At 45.8% G+C, this 20,507-nt stretch overlaps 1 protein-coding gene across 1 annotated transcript in view; it reads left to right on the top strand.

The window, feature by feature from the left end:
- LOC117502538 (exostosin-1) overlaps nt 1-20,507 on the top strand; it is an 851,279-nt gene that overhangs the window by 823,046 nt on the left and 7,726 nt on the right. The window lies entirely within an intron of this gene.

Genomic DNA, 20,507 nt, shown 5'->3' with positions numbered 1-20,507 from the left:
GCTGATGGATTCCTCAGGGCCTGTATTGGCCCTACTCTCTGTATTTATATGTTCTGGACTATAAGTCGTAGTTTTTAATGACTATTTTCTGAGGTCCTGTGACTTGTACCAAAAATTCAATTGTACCTGCATTAAATGTCCACCAGGTGGAGATACAGCTCTTTTTCGAGAGCCGTACGACATGACAAATCTGTTGCTTATACCGAACATTAAGTGAGGCCTCATCCGCCATGAGGACCCCGAGAACCAGAGGGCGCCGCCACTCTGAATAGTCATGTAATGTGATCTAAAGTAGCATGTGGGAAGAACTGATTCCATCATGGCAACATCACTTCTGGTTTGCTTCGTGGATGTCGATGTGTTTTACCATCGAAAAACATTGTGTGTGTATATATATATATATATATATATATATATATATATATATTTGTGAGTGGTATTTGCTCTTGAATTACAAATTTAAGTAATTATTTGTTTGAATTTAGTTGTATTTCTGTTGTTGGGGCCTTCAACTATTCAGAGGGTTTGGATAATACTGCCCCGGAGCGATATAAAAACAAATTAGAGGCAACAAGACTGGTGTCTTGTCCGTACCAACTCAAAGCTGGGCGATGGAAAAATATTCCTACACAATGTTCAATATCCTGATATTATTATGAAAGTAATCTGTATTTTCTATCATTTATCTCATGAATGCATTGTGAATTGCTGGTCTGCAGTATGGCCCCATGATACTGATAGATGTGATGCATAATCCTCTTGGTGTGTCATCATTATGTTTTATGAAATACTGGCCTGTGCCGAGGAGGGCCATGCTACCCAAATTTTGCATTCTATGTTTTGTTTTTAATATGCATATGTCGCGGACATGAACGAGCGAAGCTCGTCAGCATCTCACCATGTCATTTAGGTTCTTTAGACTTTATTTTGAGTAAATGCTTCAGGGGAGCATTAGCATGGCAAAAACCTTTCAGCTTTCAAACAGGAAGTGCCAATTTTCAAATCCACAGTAAAACAGGAAATGTTCAAATGTCAAACACTTCCTGGATTGACAGATAAGATCCCATGGAATCTCACAGAAACTCAGTGGATAGCTCACACTCAAACAGGAAGTGCTAATTTATCAGTCACAATGAAACAGGAAATGTTCAAATGTCTTAGTGTGCCACTCAGATTTCTGTTGGCTGTTGTCTGCGTCAACAAAATTGATCAAGAATCTGTGATATTCTTTAAACCTGAGGCAGAATATTCACATGAGTGTGAAAATAACATACAGAATTAAGAATATTTTATTCTAGGCCATGTTTCCTGCCAATTTATTTCCCTGAATCAAATTTATTTGACTTTTGTTGCAATCATGTTACGATCGCCAGTGTCCCCGCCCATTTCAAGAAATATTTTGTTGAAATTCACATTCTGAGCAGTCTTCAAAATTTACATCAACCTACGTCGATGTTCAGTCCAAGGCTTTGCCTTAATTATATTAGTAATAGATATGTCAAAAATGTGGGTGTAACATAGAAAAAATCAGAGTTTGGTATGTTTTCAGTACAGTGGAAACAAGAACGACATTAACGACATTTAACCAGTGTTTTTCGAGCTTGTGTGTGACTGAAGAGTCTTTCCAGATTGTTACAAAATGTAAATACAAATTACACTCCAGGTATACATGTTTTTATATTATATTCAGTGTATCATTTGTTCTTTTTTTTTTTCAATATGACACCAACAAAGAAAAAAAACAAAAAATGTTACATCCAATCAATCAATCAGTCAATCAATTTTTTTATATATGACACCTGTAATATAGCTCATTGGGATCCTGTCATACGCTAATACTGTTTCTATCGTTGTTTTTTTTTAAATGCATGTGGAAATTGTAGTGTGTGTGTGTGTGTGGAATTGATGTGTACCTCAGTTGTAATGCTTAATATGTGTCATATTTGTATTTTCTTTTGCACATTTTCATGTTTTCTTCGCCTTTATGCTATCCCAAATTGGCATCACAACCTATCAATCAATCAATTTTATTTATATAGCGCCAAATCACAACAAACAGTTGCCCCAAGGCGCTTTATATTGTAAGGCAAGGCCATACAATAATTACGTAAAAACCCCAACGGTCAAAACGACCCCCTGTGAGCAAGCACTTGGCGACAGTGGGAAGGAAAAACTCCCTTTTAACAAGAAGAAACCTCCAGCAGAACCAGGCTCAGGGAGGGGCCGTCTTCTGCCTGGACTGGTTGGGGCTGAGGGAGAGAACCAGGAAAAAGACATGCTGTGGAGGAGAGCAGAGATCGATCACTAATGATTAAATGCAGAGTGGTGCATACAGAGCAAAAAGAGAAAGAAACACTCAGTGCATCATGGGAACCCCCCAGCAGTCTAAGTCTATAGCAGCATAACTAAGGGATGGTTCAGGGTCACCTGATCCAGCCCTAACTATAAGCTTTAGCAAAAAGGAAAGTTTTAAGCCTAATCTTAAAAGTAGAGAGGGTGTCTGTCTCCCTGATCCGAATTGGGAGCTGGTTCCAGAGGAGAGGAGCCTGAAAGCTGAAGGCTCTGCCTCCCATTCTACTCTTACAAACCCTAGGAACTACAAGTAAGCCTGCAGTCTGAGAGCGAAGCGCTCTATTGGGGTGATATGGTACTACGAGGTCCCTAAGATAAGATGGGACCTGATTATTCAAAACCTTATAAGTAAGAAGAAGAATTTTAAATTCTATTCTAGAATTAACAGGAAGCCAATGAAGAGAGGCCAATATGGGTGAGATATGCTCTCTCCTTCTAGTCCCCGTCAGTACTCTAGCTGCAGCATTTTGAATTAACTGAAGGCTTTTTAGGGAACTTTTAGGACAACCTGATAATAATGAATTACAATAGTCCAGCCTAGAGGAAATAAATGCATGAATTAGTTTTTCAGCATCACTCTGAGACAAGACCTTTCTGATTTTAGAGATATTGCGTAAATGCAAAAAAGCAGTCCTACATATTTGTTTAATATGCGCTTTGAATGACATATCCTGATCAAAAATGACTCCAAGATTTCTCACAGTATTACTAGAGGTCAGGGTAATGCCATCCAGAGTAAGGATCTGGTTAGACACCATGTTTCAAAGATTTGTGGAGCCAAGTACAATAACTTCAGATTTATCTGAGTTTAAAAGCAGGAAATTAGAGGTCATCCATGTCTTTATGTCTGTAAGACAATCCTGCAGTTTAGCTAATTGGTGTGTGTCCTCTGGCTTCATGGATAGATAAAGCTGGGTATCATCTGCGTAACAATGAAAATTTAAGCAATACCGTCTAATAATACTGCCTAAGGGAAGCATGTATAAAGTGAATAAAATTGGTCCTAGCACAGAACCTTGTGGAACTCCATAATTAACTTTAGTCTGTGAAGAAGATTCCCCATTTACATGAACAAATTGTAATCTATTAGACAAATATGATTCAAACCACTGCAGCGCAGTGCCTTTAATACCTATGGCATGCTCTAATCTCTGTAATAAAATTTTATGGTCAACAGTATCAAAAGCAGCACTGAGGTCTAACAGAACAAGCACAGAGATGAGTCCACTGTCCGAGGCCATAAGAAGATCATTTGTAACCTTCACTAATGCTGTTTCTGTACTATGATGAATTCTAAAACCTGACTGAAACTCTTCAAATAGACCATTCCTCTGCAGATGATCAGTTAGCTGTTTTACAACTACCCTTTCAAGAATTTTTGAGAGAAAAGGAAGGTTGGAGATTGGCCTATAATTAGCTAAGATAGCTGGGTCAAGTGATGGCTTTTTAAGTAATGGTTTAATTACTGCCACCTTAAAAGCCTGTGGTACATAGCCAACTAACAAAGATAGATTGATCATATTTAAGATCGAAGCATTAAATAATGGTAGGGCTTCCTTGAGCAGCCTGGTAGGAATGGGGTCTAATAAACATGTTGATGGTTTGGATGAAGTAACTAATGAAAATAACTCAGACAGAACAATCGGAGAGAAAGAGTCTAACCAAATACCGGCATCACTGAAAGCAGCCAAGATAACGATACGTCTTTGGGATGGTTATGAGTAATTTTTTCTCTAATAGTTAAAATTTTGTTAGCAAAGAAAGTCATGAAGTCATTACTAGTTAAAGTTAATGGAATATTCAGCTCAATAGAGCTCTGACTCTTTGTCAGCCTGGCTACAGTGCTGAAAAGAAACCTGGGGTTGTTCTTATTTTCTTCAATTAGTGATGAGTAGAAAGATGTCCTAGCTTTACGGAGGGCTTTTTTATAGCGCAACAGACTCTTTTTCCAGGCTAAGTGAAGATCTTCTAAATTAGTGAGACGCCATTTCCTCTCCAACTTACGGGTTATCTGCTTTAAGCTACGAGTTTGTGAGTTATACCACGGAGTCAGACACTTCTGATTTAAAGCTCTCTTTTTCAGAGGAGCTACAGCATCCAAAGTTGTCTTCAATGAGGATGTAAAACTATTGACGAGATACTCTATCTCCCTTACAGAGTTTAGGTAGCTACTCTGCACTGTGTTGGTATATGGCATTAGAGAACATAAAGAAGGAATCATATCCTTAAACCTAGTTACAGCGCTTTCTGAAAGACTTCTAGTGTAATGAAACTTATTCCCAACTGCTGGGTAGTCCATCAGAGTAAATGTAAATGTTATTAAGAAATGATCAGACAGAAGGGAGTTTTCAGGGAATGCTGTTAAGTCTTCTATTTCCATACCATAAGTCAGAACAAGATCTAAGATATGATTAAAGTGGTGGGTGGACTCATTTACTTTTTGAGCAAAGCCAATAGAGTCTAATAATAGATTAAATGCAGTGTTGAGGCTGTCATTCTCAGCATCTGTGTGGATGTTAAAATCGCCCACTATAATTATCTAATCTGAGCTAAGCACTAAGTCAGACAAAAGGTCTGAAAATTCACAGAGAAACTCACAGTAACGACCAGGTGGACGATAGATAACAACAAATAAAACTGGTTTTTGGGACTTCCAATTTGGATGGACAAGACTAAGAGACAAGCTTTCAAATGAATTAAAGCTCTGTCTGGGTTTTTGATTAATTAATAAGCTGGAATGGAAGATTGCTGCTAATCCTCCGCCCCGGCCCGTGCTATGAGCATTCTGACAGTTAGTGTGACTCGGGGGTGTTGACTCATTTAAACTAACATATTCATCCTGCTGTAACCAGATTTCTGTTAGGCAGAATAAATCAATATGTTGATCAATTATTATATCATTTACCAACAGGGACTTAGAAGAGAGAGACCTAATGTTTAATAGACCACATTTAACTGTTTTAGTCTGTGGTGCAGTTGAAGGTGCTATATTATTTTTTCTTTTTGAATTTTTATGCTTAAATAGATTTTTGCTGGTTATTGGTAGTCTGGGAGCAGGCACCGTCTCTACGGGGATGGGGTAATGAGGGGATGGCAGGGGGAGAGAAGCTGCAGAGAGGTGTGTAAGACTACAACTCTGCTTCCTGGTCCCAACCCTGGATAGTCACAGTTTGGAGGATTTAAGAAAATTGGCCAGATTTCTAGAAATGAGAGCTGCTCCATCCAAAGTGGGATGGATGCCGTCTCTCCTAACAAGACCAGGTTTTCCCAGAAGCTTTGCCAATTATCTATGAAGCCCACCTCATTTTTTGGACACCACTCAGACAGCCAGCAATTCAAGGAGAACATGCGGCTAAACATGTCACTCCCGGTCCGACTGGGGAGGGGCCCAGAGAAAACTACAGAGTCCGACATTGTTTTTGCAAAGTTACACACCGATTTAATGTTGATTTTAGTGACCTCCGATTGGCGTGACCGAGTGTCATTACTGCCGACGTGAATTACAATCTTACCAAATTTACGCTTAGCCTTAGCCAGCAGTTTCAAATTTCCTTCAATGTCGCCTGCTCTGGCCCCCGGAAGACAATTGACTATGGTTGCTGGTGTCGCTAACTTCACATTTCTCAAAACAGAGTCGCCAATAACCAGAGTTTGATCCTCGGCGGGTGTGTTGTCGAGTGGGGAAAAAAACGGTTAGAGATGTGAACGGGTTGGCGGTGTACACGGGGCTTCTGTTTAGGGCTACGCTTCCTCCTCACAGTCACCCAGTCAGCCTTGCTTTCCGACTGCTCGGGATCTGCCAGGGGGTAACTAACGGCGGCTAAGCTACCTTGGTCCGCACCGACTACAGGGGCCTGGCTAGCTGTAGAATTTTCCACGGTGCGGAGCCGAGTCTCCAATTCGCCCAGCCTGGCCTCCAAAGCTACGAATAAGCTACACTTATTACAAGTACCGTTACTGCTAAAGGAGGCCGAGGAATAACTAAACATTTCACACCCAGAGCAGAAAAGTGCGGGAGAGACAGGAGAAGCCGCCATGCTAAATCGGCTAAGAGCTAGTAGCTACGCTAAGCTAGCGGATTCCTAAAAACACGCAAAGTGAATAATGTGTAAATAATTTAGAGGTGATTCAGCAGAAGGAGTGCTTTAGTTAAGGCACGTAAGATTACACTGGGAAACAAATCGTAATCTAGATAACTAGATCAATCTAACTGCGCAGATTAAACAGCTAACAGATACAGAAAAACACCACTGTGCTCCGGAACAGGAAGTGATACAACCATCTTTGTTTGCTAAGATTGCTATCCCCAAGGCTTCTCTCACTCCAGCTGACCTGATTTTTAAAGCTAGAACCCTAAACAGATGTGCCATAGCTTAGATATTGCTTCCAAAACAAAATATATTGCTTCACATCCTACTTTAGTTATGTAGACAAGTTAAATTAAGTAAACATATTTTATATGGTTCGTCAATTCCTTACTGCAGAATTGTAGTAAAAGTTAGGTACAGAGTTTTACTGATAAACATTTTAGTTGTTTAAAATGTTATGATTATTGTTGTTGTTGTTGTTAGTAGTAGTAGTACTAGTAGTAGTAGGAGTAGTATGTGCAAAAAATATCTTCAAAAGTAGACTTTTTGTTATGGATAAGACGCGGATTGAGGAGCGGTCCAGTATCTGACTGAACCCAGCATGAAATAATCAGAAGCAGCTCCAAAAAGAAAACACATTTATTTTTCTCCCTTTGTGCTATACATGAAATACTAAATAATCAAAGTTCTGGTGAGGTGAAAAGGCGACGCGATCTCTCAGCGTCTCAACAGTCGGAGTCTGAACATTCAGGACTCAGGAGTTCCGCCAACACCCCCCCCAGGTGACTTTCCCAGACTGTACTCTCTGTCGTGTGCTGACAACCTTTGCCTGTCACCCTCGTCCTCCTTCACAGGCGCGATGTCAGACTCTGAAACGGCCCTCAGCGTCCCCACACGGTTGTCACAAGGTCATATTCTCCGGCAATCTTATCCAACTCACTGCTGGTTTAAATGTAGTTCTTCATCACTACATTGGTACCAGCTGGAAGTCCTCAGATCTGCACGTGAACATCACAGGTGTCGTGGATTTATTCTGCCTAACAGAAACTTGGTTACAGCAGGATGAATATGTTAGTTTAAATGAGTCAACACCCCCGAGTCACACTAATTGTCAGAATGCTCGTAGCACGGGCCGGGGCGGAGGATTAGCAGCAATCTTCCATTCCAGCTTATTAATTAATCAAAAACCTAGACAGAGCTTTAATTCATTTGAAAGCTTGTCTCTTAGTCTTGTCCATCCAAATTGGAAGTCCCAAAAACCAGTTTTATTTGTTATTATCTATCGTCCACCTGGCGTTACTGTGAGTTTCTCTGTGAATTTTCAGACCTTTTGTCTGACTTAGTGCTTAGCTCAGATAAGATAATTATAGTGGGCGATTTTAACATCCACACAGATGCTGAGAATGACAGCCTCACACTGCATTTAATCTATTATTAGACTCTATCGGCTTTGCTCAAAAAGTAAATGAGTCCACCCACCACTTTATCATATTTTAGATCTTGTTCTGACTTATGGTATGGAAATAGAAGACTTAACAGTATTCCCTGAAACTCCCTTTTGTCTGATCATTTTTTAATAACATTTACATTACCCTGATGGACTACCCTGCAGTGGGGAATAAGTTTCATTACACTAGAAGTCTTTCAGAAAGCGCTGTAACTAGGTTTAAGGATATGATTCCTTCTTTATGTTCTCTAATGTCATATACCAACACAGATCAGAGTAGCTACCTAAACTCTGTAAGGGAGTTAGAGTATCTTGTCAATAGTTTTACATCCTCATTGAAGACAACTTTGGATGCTGTAGCTCCTCTGAAAAAGAGAGCTTTAAATCAGAAGTGTCTGACTCCGTGGTATAACTCACAAACTCGTAGCTTAAAGCAGATAACCCGTAAGTTGGAGAGGAAATGGCGTCTCACTAATTTAGAAGATCTTCACTTAGCCTGGAAAAAGAGTTTGTTGCTCTATAAGAAAGCCCTTCGTGAAGCTAGGACATCTTTCTACTCATCACTAATTGAAGAAAATAAGAACAACCCCAGGTTTCTTTTCAGCACTGTAGCCAGGCTGACAAAGAGTCAGAGCTCTATTGAGCTGAGTATTCCATTAACTTTAACTAGTAATGACTTCATGACTTTCTTTGCTAACAAATTTTGACTATTAGAGAAAAAATTACTCATAACCATCCCAAAGATGTATCGTTATCTTTGGCTGCTTTCAGTGATGCCGGTATTTGGTTAGACTCTTTCTCTCCGATTGTTCTGTCTGAGTTATTTTCATTAGTTACTTCATCCAAACCATCAACATGCTTATTAGACCCCATTCCTGCCAGGCTGCTCAAGGAAGTCCTACCATTATTTAATGCTTCAATCTTAAATATGATCAATCTATCTTTGTTAGTTGGTTATGTACCACAGGCCTTTAAGGTGGCAGTAATTAAACCATTACTTAAAGCCATCACTTGACCCAGCTATCTTAGCTAATTATAGGCCAATCTCCAACCTTCCTTTTCTCTCAAAGATTCTTGAGAGGGTAGTTGTAAAACAGCTAACTGATCACCTGCAGAGGAATGGTCTATTTGAAGAGTTTCAGTCAGGTTTTAGAATTCATCATAGTACAGAAACAGCATTAGTGAAGGTTACAAATGATCTTCTTATGGCTTCGGACAGTGGACTTATCTCTGTGCTTGTTCTGTTGGACCTCAGTGCTGCTTTTGATACTGTTGACCATAAAATTTTATTACAGAGATTAGAGCATGTCATAGGTATTAAAGGCATTGCGCTGCGGTGGTTTGAATCATATTTGTCTAATAGATTACAGTTTGTTCATGTAAATGGGGAATCTTCTTCACAGACTAAAGTTAATTATGGAGTTCCACAAGGTTCTGTGCTAGGACCAATTTTATTCACTTTATACATGCTTCCCTTGGGCAGTATTATTAGACGGTATTGCTTAAATTTTCATTGTTACGCAGATGATACCCAGCTTTATCTATCCATGAAGCCAGAGGATACGCACCAATTAGCTAAACTGCAGGATTGTCTTACAGACATAAAGACATGGATGACCTCTAATTTCCTGCTTTTAAACTCAGATAAACTGAAGTTATGTACTTGGCCCCACAAATCTTAGAAGCATGGTGTTCTAACCAGATCGTTACTCTGGATGGCATTTCCCTGATCTCTAGTAATACTGTGAGAAATCTTGGAGTTATTTTTGATCAGGATATGTCATTCAAAGCGCATATTAAACAAATATGTAGGATGCCTTTTTGCATTTACGCAATATCTCTAAAATCAGAAAGGTCTTGTCTCAGAGTGATGCTGAAAAACTAATTCATGCATTTGTTTCCTCTAGGCTGGACTATTGTAATTCATTATTATCAGGTTGTCCTAAAAGTTCCCTAAAAGCCTTCAGTTGGTTCAGAATGCTGCAGCTAGAGTACTGACGGGGACTAGCAGGAGAGAGCATATCTCACCCGTGTGGCCTCCCTTCATTGGCTTCCTGTTAATGCTAGAATAGAATTTAAAATTCTTCTTCTTACTTATAAGGTTTTGAATAATCAGGTCCCATCTTATCTTAGGGACCTCGTAGTACCATATTACCCCATTAGAGCGCTTCGCTCTCAGACTGCGGGCTTACTTGTAGTTCCTAGGGTTTGTAAGAGTAGAATGGGAGGCAGAGCCTTCAGCTTTCAGGCTCCTCTCCTGTGGAACCAGCTCCCAATTCAGATCAGGGAGACAGATACCCTCTCTACTTTTAAGATTAGGCTTAAAACTTTCCTTTTCGCTAAGGCTTATAGTTAGGGCTGGATCGGGTGACCCTGGACCATCCCTTGGTTATGTTGCTTTAGACGTAGACTGTGTTTCATAATTATTGTATGGCCTTGCCTTGCAATGTGGAGCGCCTTGGGGCAACTGTTTGTTGTGATTTGGCGCCTATACAAGAAAAAAGTTGATTGATTGATTGATTGATTGATAGAGAGCCGCACGAGAATGCAACAGGTGCAGCCAATCATCGTAACAGAGGAGAGAGACTCTTCTGCAGCACATTTTCCTCAGAGAACAGCCCCAAATCACCTGGGAAGGAAAACAAACACAAAACAACCCAACCTTGTCCAGCCAAACCCCCCCCCCCAACACACAACAGTACCCCCCCCCGTCAACAGGAAGCCTCCCGGCGACCGCACAAACCAGACCCAAAAACAATCCCACACATCAAAAGCCAAAGCAGGAGGAGGGCAGAGATCACAGCAGGCAGCAGAGCCGGGAGATGCAGTAGAAAGGCAAACACAAAAAAAAAGGCCCCCAGCATCCCCCCCAGAGAGTACCACAAACATACCCCAGGGAAGCACACCGGGGTAAACACAAAAGAAAAACACAATACCCAACCCAACCCCCCCCCCCCCCCCCCCCCAGAGGACAGTCCCATCAAACCCTGGGGAGGAACAAAAAACACACAAACCCAAAAACCCCAACAAAAACCCCCCAACACACTAGAACACAGGTCAAAGGAAAAAACAAACAATGCCCTCCCCTAACATGTGGAGCCCAACTTCCCCCAGGGGACCTCATTGTCAACCCCAGGAGCAACGACCACGGCAGGAGCCATCCAGGAATCCCCAGGCATACACGGGAGCCTTAACCTCCCCCAGAGGACCGTCCCATCAAACACCAGGAGACACCCCCACAACCCAGGAACTCCACCCCAGCCCAACATGGCCGGTCGGCCCACAGTCAACCTCCCCCCCAGAGGACCGTCCCATCAAACCCCGGGGGGAAACAGGAGGAAACAAAAAACCCAAACCCCCAGGGATTTCCAAAAACCACCCCAAGAGCAAACAAAAACTACAGAAAACCCCATTGACCTCCCCAGCACCCGAAGACCCTCCAGGTCCGTCGGGAAACACGTCATGGCAATCGACACAGGACTACTAAGCCAGAGAAGCCAATAGGAAAAACGCAACCCAGCTCCACCCCCAAGGGCAGGGGACACCGGCAAGACGGCCGGTGTCGACCCCCCGACTATACTCCAGCCTACCGGGAGGAGTGGGCAGCGGAAAAGGCGTACGGCACTGATCGGCCCCACCGCTCCGACTGGAGTATATCCCCACTGCCCGACACCTCAGCAATGCCAATGGCGAACGGTCAGAGGCACGCTGAGGCTGGAGAGGTACCGGGAAACAACTAAATCTAAGAAAAGAGCCCTGGACCCCCCCAGGTGCAGAGGTCCTCATGGGAATGCCCAGCAACCAACCTGCACCACCCCACAACACCAAAGACGAACGGCCAGAAGTGTGTGAGGCTGGGGTTAGGGGACAGGGAAATAAAAACCAACAAAATAAAACGACCCATTCTGCTAACAAAAATTAAATAACTATAAACAATTAAAAAAAAAACACACGCTTACCTGAGTCCAAACGAACTCCGACCAGCCAGCCTGTTCACCCCACCAGAACTACCTCAAGTGCTATACACAAAACCTGGTTTACAAAAACTCCCATTTATATCCCACAAAAAGGCATCAGTGAGGCATCAGTGCTCACCACCAAACCCTGTGCCACCCTACGACATATTTACTGAAGAGAAAATGAATAAATGTAGATTTTCCTCATGTTTTCTTTGGATTCACAATAATGAAAAAGTTTCAGGCTCCACAGAGCCCTGATTTTCTCTCTGGGACACTCCTGTATGTGCATGAAAAATGTGCGACAGAGTGTAGACCTGTGCGTGTGTGCGTGTGCACGTGCACACAAGCATGCGGTCAGCCCTATGTCAGGTCCTGATTGATAGCCTGACCACAGGCAGGACGATGACTCTGCACTATGAACTCAATGATTAATGTCTTAATTGTGAAGGCAGCATGGCAAACCAAGATGGACTCCCCCCCTTCCGACTCACTCATTCTTTCAGAATATCTCTCTTTTTCCTGCATCCGATTCTCCCCCTGATTTGTTACCTTGCTTCAAGCAAGAAGAAAAAGGTTGGAAAAAGCTGATCTTTTAAGAAACTTTGATGAATATTCGAATATTTTATGCAATGTCTGATCCGACCTTTTGGCCTTTTCAAACTTATTTATTAATTTATTTTGTTTTAAATATGGACTGTCTTGTTCGAGTACCCTATATCTCTAACTTCCTGCAGAGGATCCCTCAGCCTTTCATACCTTTCCCAATTTGTCCATGTCAGATATCCAAGTGAAACAGAAAACAGCGGTGTAGTGCCACATACATGATTATTCAGGGTTGTTTCATCCAGTACAGACTTGTATAAGATGTTTTCCACATAGGTTAAGAGATCCACCTCAACAATGAGCTCTTACATATAATGGGTTTAGCTGTGTTAATGGTGAACTTTGGCTTTTTTCAACCTCTGCTTTTTAGATATTATTTTGGTTCATCTTTTCACTCAGGACAAAAACACAATTTTAATCAGTGATGTACTGATTTAGAATTCAAACGCCATCACGCACTAACAGGCTCGGTAATGTAACTGTGTGGAACAAGTTTCTTGTTTATGCCATTAGAAATTCCTGCTAGCATGTGGAAGATTTGGAAGCTAATGAATCAAATGCATTTGGCAGAAAAACGTTTCAGAGGAAATTTTGACCCGGTCATTAAATGAGGCACACGTTCTGATTTAGGATTCCCTGTAGATATTCAGAACCTCCTTACTGTAACTAATCTGTTACAAACATATTGCTCACATCAGATCGTAATGTATTTCCATTAAAAACCCCGAGCAGTCTGGATGTGCACAGTAACAGAGGTACAAATTAAAGTTCAGCACTTTGACACTCGCTGATTTGATGAAAGTGGGACCGGAGTCATTTCCATGATTAAAAGCCCGACCGTTTATTTTTTCAAACCGTGTTCAGATTGGTAAGCCTGACGTGCACCTGTTAAATCAGACATAAAAGGCTGTGATTTGACACTTTTCTGCTTTCAATGCTTCGTCTGCCATAATATATTAATAGTTTTTACAGTGGGTACGCTGATAAATGGATCTGAAAAATCCACACATTTAGAGCACAAAGTTGGTAAAAGAGGAAAATGTTCAGCTTACCTTTGATTTGGAGGTGATGATTGTAGAAAGAAAATATTGTTGGGGGTCAAATTAGTCCAGAATAAAGTATAATCCAGAGAATCTGGAGAACTTTAAAGCTGTCACACACGTCATTGCATGACACAGAGTTACAGAGCTGCAGAAGTACAAATCAGGCTTTAAATTAATTCAATTAATCATCATAAATTGTACATTTATGTAAATTTGATAGCTTAACTATTTTTATATTTACTTTGATAGCACCTGTACCTGGATGTGTTGCTGTATGTGGTTAAATGATTTTAAAAAATGTTGAAAAGATTCAGTAGTTCAGCACAGTTGAAACCAAAATGGTGCCATGTTCTGAGTTGACACCACTCTCTCAATTTAGGCACACTACTTTAACCCTAACCCTAACCCTAACCGCTCTCCCCACTCCCACATTACCTCAAATATCATGATACCATCAGGAAATAATTTCGTAACACATTTCATGATCTAATAGATTAAATCACATTTCATGATGCCATCACAAACAGGCGTGAGATCAGATTGTTTGTGCACTTTGGTTAAAAGATGCGCCCCTGACCGTACACCACAGGTAGCTGGGTTTGCATTACATATTTGCAAAAAAGTAAAGCGATATGTTCAGAATGTTCAAATCAAATCAAATCAATTTTATTTATATAGCGCCAAATCACAACAAACAGTTGCCCCAAGGCGCTTTATATTGTAAGGCAAGGCCATACAATAATTATGGAAAAACCCCAACGGTCAAAACGACCCCCTGTGAGCAAGCACTTGGTGACAGTGGGAAGGAAAAACTCCCTTTTAACAGGAAGAAACCTCCAGCAGAACCAGGCTCAGGGAGGGGCAGTCTTCTGCTGGGACTGGTTGGGGCTGAGGGAGAGAACCAGGAAAAAGACATGCTGTGGAGGGGAGCAGAGATCGATCACTAATGATTAAATGCAGAGTGGTGCATACAGAGCAAAAAGAGAAAGAAACACTCAGTGCATCATGGGAACCCCCCAGCAGTCTACGTCTATAGCAGCATAACTAAGGGATGGTTCAGGGTCACCTGATCCAGCCCTAACTATAAGCTTTAGCAAAAAGGAAAGTTTTAAGCCTAATCTTAAAAGTAGAGAGGGTGTCTGTCTCCCTGATCTGAATTGGGAGCTGGTTCCACAGGAGAGGAGCCTGAAAGCTGAAGGCTCTGTTGTGAAAGTGGCGTGACACGGACCCACAACAGGGGGCGTTAATGAACGGACAATGGATAAGCCAAAAAGTAACAATTTAATGTTGTGAATCGCACAACAACGTACAGACAATAACAATATGGTGGACTGTCAATCATACACCAGGTGACGTGTGGGCAGGCTCGACGATAGAAGACGCCTAGAGAGAGAAGAGCCGGATTCCCACACAGCTTCCAACACCAACGGAGCTGAAGAACACCGGAGCCGCCAAGCCCTGCGCCCCAGGTGGCCGCTGTCTTCAGCAGTCAGACCCGGTACTGCTGGCAGAGAACAGAGACAGTCCAGATGAGTGTGAGTTCACACACTCAGTGGTCCACAATCTGTACACAGTTAGGAGGGAGAACCTCCACCTCCAAATTACACACTCGTGCAGCTCCTGATTAACCACTTATCTGTTTGGAGTGTGAGGCGCAGTCGTCGCAGTCACACCAAACGCCAAAATCCCAGATAAGGGAACAACCACAGGACAACGGCTGCAAATGAGATTAGATTGTTACACAACGTGTCAGTCAGCAGAGAAATTACCTGAATGGTAGTTGATTTCTCGGCAAGGAGGTGGAGTTGCAGTCCGGTCTTTGTAGTGGTGGTGATGGGTGACAGCTTGTGTTGATTGATGACAGCTGTCACCTCCAGCAAAGCCGACGCCCTCTCGTGCTTGAAGCCCGCACTTCAAGCAGGGCGCCATCTTGTGGTGGTGGGCCAGCAGTACCTCCTCTTCAGCGGCCCACACAACAGGACCCCCCCCCCCTCAACGGGCGCCTCCTGGCGCCCGACCAGGCTTGTCCGGGTGCCGCCGGTAAAAGTCGGCCAGGAGGGCCGGGTCCAGGATGAAGCTCCTCTTCACCCAGTAGCGTTCTTCGGGTCCATACCCCTCCCAGTCCACCAAATACTGGAACCCCCGGCCCTTCCGACAGACGTCCAGGAGCCGGCGCACGGTCCAAGCCGGCTCCCCGTCGATGATCCGGGCAGGAGGCGGCGCCGGTCCGGGGGCACAGAGGGGTGACACGTGGTGAGGTTTGATGTGGGACACATGGAAAACCGGGTGGATCCGCAGTGAAGCTGGCAGCTTCAGCTTCACTGCGGCTGGACTGAGGACCTTGAGGATAGGGAAAGGTCCGATGTATCTGTCCTTCAACTTTTGGGATTCCACTTGCAGGGGAATGTCCTTTGTGGAAAGCCAAACCTCCTGCCCAGGCTGGTACGCAGGGGCCGGGGCACGCCGGCGGTCTGCATGGTTCTTGGCCCTCGTCCGGGCTTTGAGCAGGGCAGAGCGGGCGGTACGCCACACCCGACGGCACCTTCTCAGATGGGCCTGGACCGAGGGCACCCCGACCTCTCCCTCCACTAGCGGGAACAATGGGGGCTGGTACCCCAAACACACTTCAAATGGGGAGAGGCCGGTGGCAGACGAGACTTGGCTGTTATGAGCGTACTCGATCCAGGCCAGATGGTCACTCCAGGCCGTCGGGTGCGCGGAGGTCACGCAACGGAGGGCCTGCTCCAGTTCCTGGTTTGTCCGCTCTGCCTGCCCGTTCGTCTGAGGGTGGTACCCAGACGAGAGACTGACGGTGGCCCCCAGTTCCCCACAGAAACTCCTCCAGACCTGGGAGGAGAACTGAGGACCACGATCCGAGATAATGTCTGATGGAATCCCATGCAGACGCACGACGTGGTGGACCAGGAGGTCTGCAGTCTCCTGGGCCGTCGGGAGCTTCGGGAGGGCCACGAAGTGGGCCGCCCTGGAAAACCGGTCCACTATCGTTAGGATGGTGGTGTTTCCCTGGGACGGCGGGAGGCCCGTGACAAAGTCCAGGCCGATATGAGACCAGGGGCGACGAGGCACTGGCAGAGGCTGGAGGAGGCCTTGGGCCTTATGATGGTCAGCTTTGCCCCTGGCGCAGGTGGTGCAGGCCTGGACATACTCCCGGACGTCGGCTTCCATAGACGCCCACCAGAAGCGCTGCCGGACCACTGCCACGGTTCTTCGCACCCCTGGGTGACAGGAGAGCTTGGAACCGTGACAGAAGTCAAGGACCGCAGCCCTGGCCTCTGGTGGGACGTACAGTTTGTTCTTCAGACCGGTCCCCAGGTCCGGGCTCCGTGTCAGGGCCTCCCGGACGGTCTTCTCCACGTCCCAGGTAAGGGAGGCCACGACAGTGGACTCGGGGATGATGGTGTCAGGGGGGTCTGACAGCTCAGTCTTGACCTCCTCTTCGTGCACCCGGGACAGGGCATCAGATCGTTGGTTCTTTGTCCCGGGGCGGTAGGTGATCCGGAAGTCAAAACGCCCGAAGAACAGCGACCAGCGGGCTTGCCTGGGGTTCAGACGCTTCGCAGTCCGGATGTACTCCAGGTTCCGATGGTCCGTGAAAACTGTAAATGGTACCGATGCTCCCTCCAACAGGTGTCTCCACTCTTCAAGAGCCTCCTTCACCGCAAGAAGTTCCCGATTGCCGACGTCATAGTTCCGTTCAGCTGGGGTCAACCTGCGGGAAAAGTAGGCACATGGATGGAGAACCTTGTCGGACTCCCCGCTCTGGGATGGCACGGCTCCTATCCCTGAGTCAGAGGCATCCACTTCAACAACAAACTGGCGCTTGGGATCGGGCTGCACCAGAACTGGTGCAGTTGAGAACCGGCGTTTCAAGTCCCTAAACGCGGCTTTGCACCGATCCGACCAGGTGAAGGGGACTTTTGTGGAGGTCAGGGCTGTCAGGGGGCTAACTACCTGACTGTAGCCCTTGATGAACCTCCGGTAGAAATTTGCAAAACCGAGGAACTGTTGTAGTTTCCTACGGTTCGTTGGTTGGGGCCAATCTCTCACCGCCGCAACCTTGGCCGGATCAGGGGCGACGGAGTTGGAGGAGATTATGAACCCCAAGAAGGACAAAGAAGTGCGGTGGAACTCACACTTCTCGCCCTTCACAAACAGCCGGTTCTCCAACAACCGCTGTAGGACCTGACGTACATGCTTAACATGGGTCTCAGGATCCGGAGAAAAAATGAGTATATCGTCTAGATATACGAAGACAAACCGATGCAGGAAGTCCCGCAAGACGTCATTAACCAATGCTTGGAACGTCGCGGGCGCATTGGTGAGGCCGAACGGCATGACCAGGTACTCAAAGTGACCTAACGGGGTGTTAAATGCCGTCTTCCACTCGTCTCCCTCCCGGATCCGAACCAGGTGATAAGCATTCCTAAGATCCAATTTTGTGAAAATTTGGGCTCCATGCAGGGGCGTGAACACTGAATCCAACAGAGGTAACGGGTATTGATTACGGACCGTGATCTCGTTCAGCCCTCTGTAATCAATGCATGGACGGAGTCCGCCGTCCTTCTTGCCCACAAAAAAGAAACCAGCACCCATCGGGGAGGTGGAGTTCCGGATCAACCCGGCAGCTAACGAGTCCCGGATGTAGGTCTCCATTGATTCGCGTTCCGGACGTGAGAGGTTGTACAGCCTGCTGGACGGGTACTCAGCGCCCGGTATCAAATCAATGGCACAATCGTAAGGACGGTGCGGGGGCAGCGTGAGTGCCAGATCCTTGCTGAAGACGTCAGCGAGGTCGTGGTACTCGGCTGGCACCACCGCCAGATTGGGGGGGACTAAAACCTCCTCCTTAGCTGTCACACCGGGTGGAACCGAGGATCCTAAACACTCCCGGTGGCAGGTTTCGCTCCACTGAACCACAACCCCAGACGGCCAATCAATCCGGGGATTGTGTTTTAACACCCATGGAAAACCCAATATCACTCGGGAGGTAGAAGGTGTTACATAAAACACAATCTCCTCCCTGTGATTCCCAGACACCACCAATGTCACTGGCTGAGTCTGGTGTGTAATTAGTGGAAGAAGGGTGCCATCTAGTGCCCGCACCGACAATGGTGACGGTAAGGCCACTAGAGGGAGCCCAACCTCCTTTGCCCATCTGCTATCCAGCAGATTTCCCTCCGACCCTGTGTACACCAGTGCTGGGGCGTGAAGGGTTAAATCCTCGCTCAGGATCGTGACTGGGATTCGTGCAGATTTACGGGGTCTCCCCGCGTGGGTATTGTGACCCACCCTTAGCCCAGTCTCTAAGGACGAGTACTGCTGTTTTGATCGTTTGGGGCATTCTCTCTGTGTGTGCTCAGTAGAGCTGCAGAGAAAACACTCTCCACGGATCAGCCTCCTTTGTCTCTGATCTGATCGTTTTTTGGCCCTGCTCATTTCCATAGCAACGTCAGCAGGGGGAGCTGTTGTCACGTGGAGAGCCCTGGCAGTGGAGCGTGGGGAAGTCGGCTCCCTTTCAGACCCGGGAGGAAGAGGGACAGCTTGTGCCTGACCACGCCCTTCGTCTCGCTCCTGTCGGTGTTCTGTTAATCGGTTGTCTAACCGTATAACCAGGTCGATAAGCCCATCTAAATCCCGCGGCTCGTCCTTCGCCACCAGGTGCTCCTTGAGGACCAGAGACAGTCCGTTTACAAAGGCGGCGCGGAGCGCAACAGCATTCCAGCCGGCTCGCGCTGCCGCGATGCGGAAGTCGACTGCATACACTTTGCTGCGCTCCGACGCCCCTGTCTTATCGACAGCAGCACACTTGAAGCGGTCTCGCCTCTATGAGGGTGGTCGAACACCTGTCGGAACTCCCTCACAAACTCAGTATAAACTGTTAGGAGCCGTGAATTCTGCTCCCAAAGCGCCGTAGCCCAGGCGCATGCATCTCCTCGAAGCAAGTTTATAACGTAAGCCACCCGGCTGGCGTCTGACGCGTACATGACGGGACGCTGTGAAAAGACGAGCGAGCACTGCATCAAGAAGTCCGCGCACGTCTCCACACAGCCTCCGTACAGCTCCGGAGGGCTTATGTATGCTTCAGGGGAAGGTGGGGGGGGTCGTTGAACGACCAGCGGAATGTCTGTTTCTGGCACACGGTCAGCAGGAGGAGGTGCTGCAGCAGCGCCCTGATCATGCGCCTCCACCTGGGCGGTGAGAGCCTCTATCTTGCGATTGAGAACACTGCTCTGCTCGGTAACTAAGTCCAACCGAGCGGCAAAGGCGGTTAAGATGTGCTGCAGCTCACCCAACACGCCTCCTGCCTGTGCACCTCGCTCTCCCATTGGCTGTTCAAGCGATGGTTGACGCCCCTCGGGATCCATGACGCTGGCCGAGAAATCCTGTTGTGAAAGTGGCGTGACACGGACCCACAACAGGGGGCGTTAATGAACGGACAATGGATAAGCCAAAAAGTAACAATTTAATGTTGTGAATCGCACAACAACGTACAGACAATAACAATATGGTGGACTGTCAATCATACACCAGGTGACGTGTGGGCAGGCTCGACGATAGAAGACGCCTGGAGAGAGAAGAGCCGGATTCCCACACAGCTTCCAACACCAACGGAGCTGAAGAACACCGGAGCCGCCAAGCCCTGCGCCCCAGGTGGCCGCTGTCTTCAGCAGTCAGACCCGGTACTGCTGGCAGAGAACAGAGACAGTCCAGATGAGTGTGAGTTCACACACTCAGTGGTCCACGATCTGTACACAGTTAGGAGGGAGAACCTCCACCTCCAAATTACACACTCGTGCAGCTCCTGATTAACCACTTATCTGTTTGGAGTGTGAGGCGCAGTCGTCGCAGTCACACCAAACGCCAAAATCCCAGATAAGGGAACAACCACAGGACAACGGCTGCAAATGAGATTAGATTGTTACACAACGTGTCAGTCAGCAGAGAAATTACCTGAATGGTAGTTGATTTCTCGGCAAGGAGGTGGAGTTGCAGT

This window comes from Thalassophryne amazonica, chromosome 21, assembly GCF_902500255.1.
Source record: "Thalassophryne amazonica chromosome 21, fThaAma1.1, whole genome shotgun sequence".
Taxonomy (NCBI): domain Eukaryota; kingdom Metazoa; phylum Chordata; class Actinopteri; order Batrachoidiformes; family Batrachoididae; genus Thalassophryne; species Thalassophryne amazonica.
This window is presented reverse-complemented; position numbering and strand designations above follow the sequence as displayed.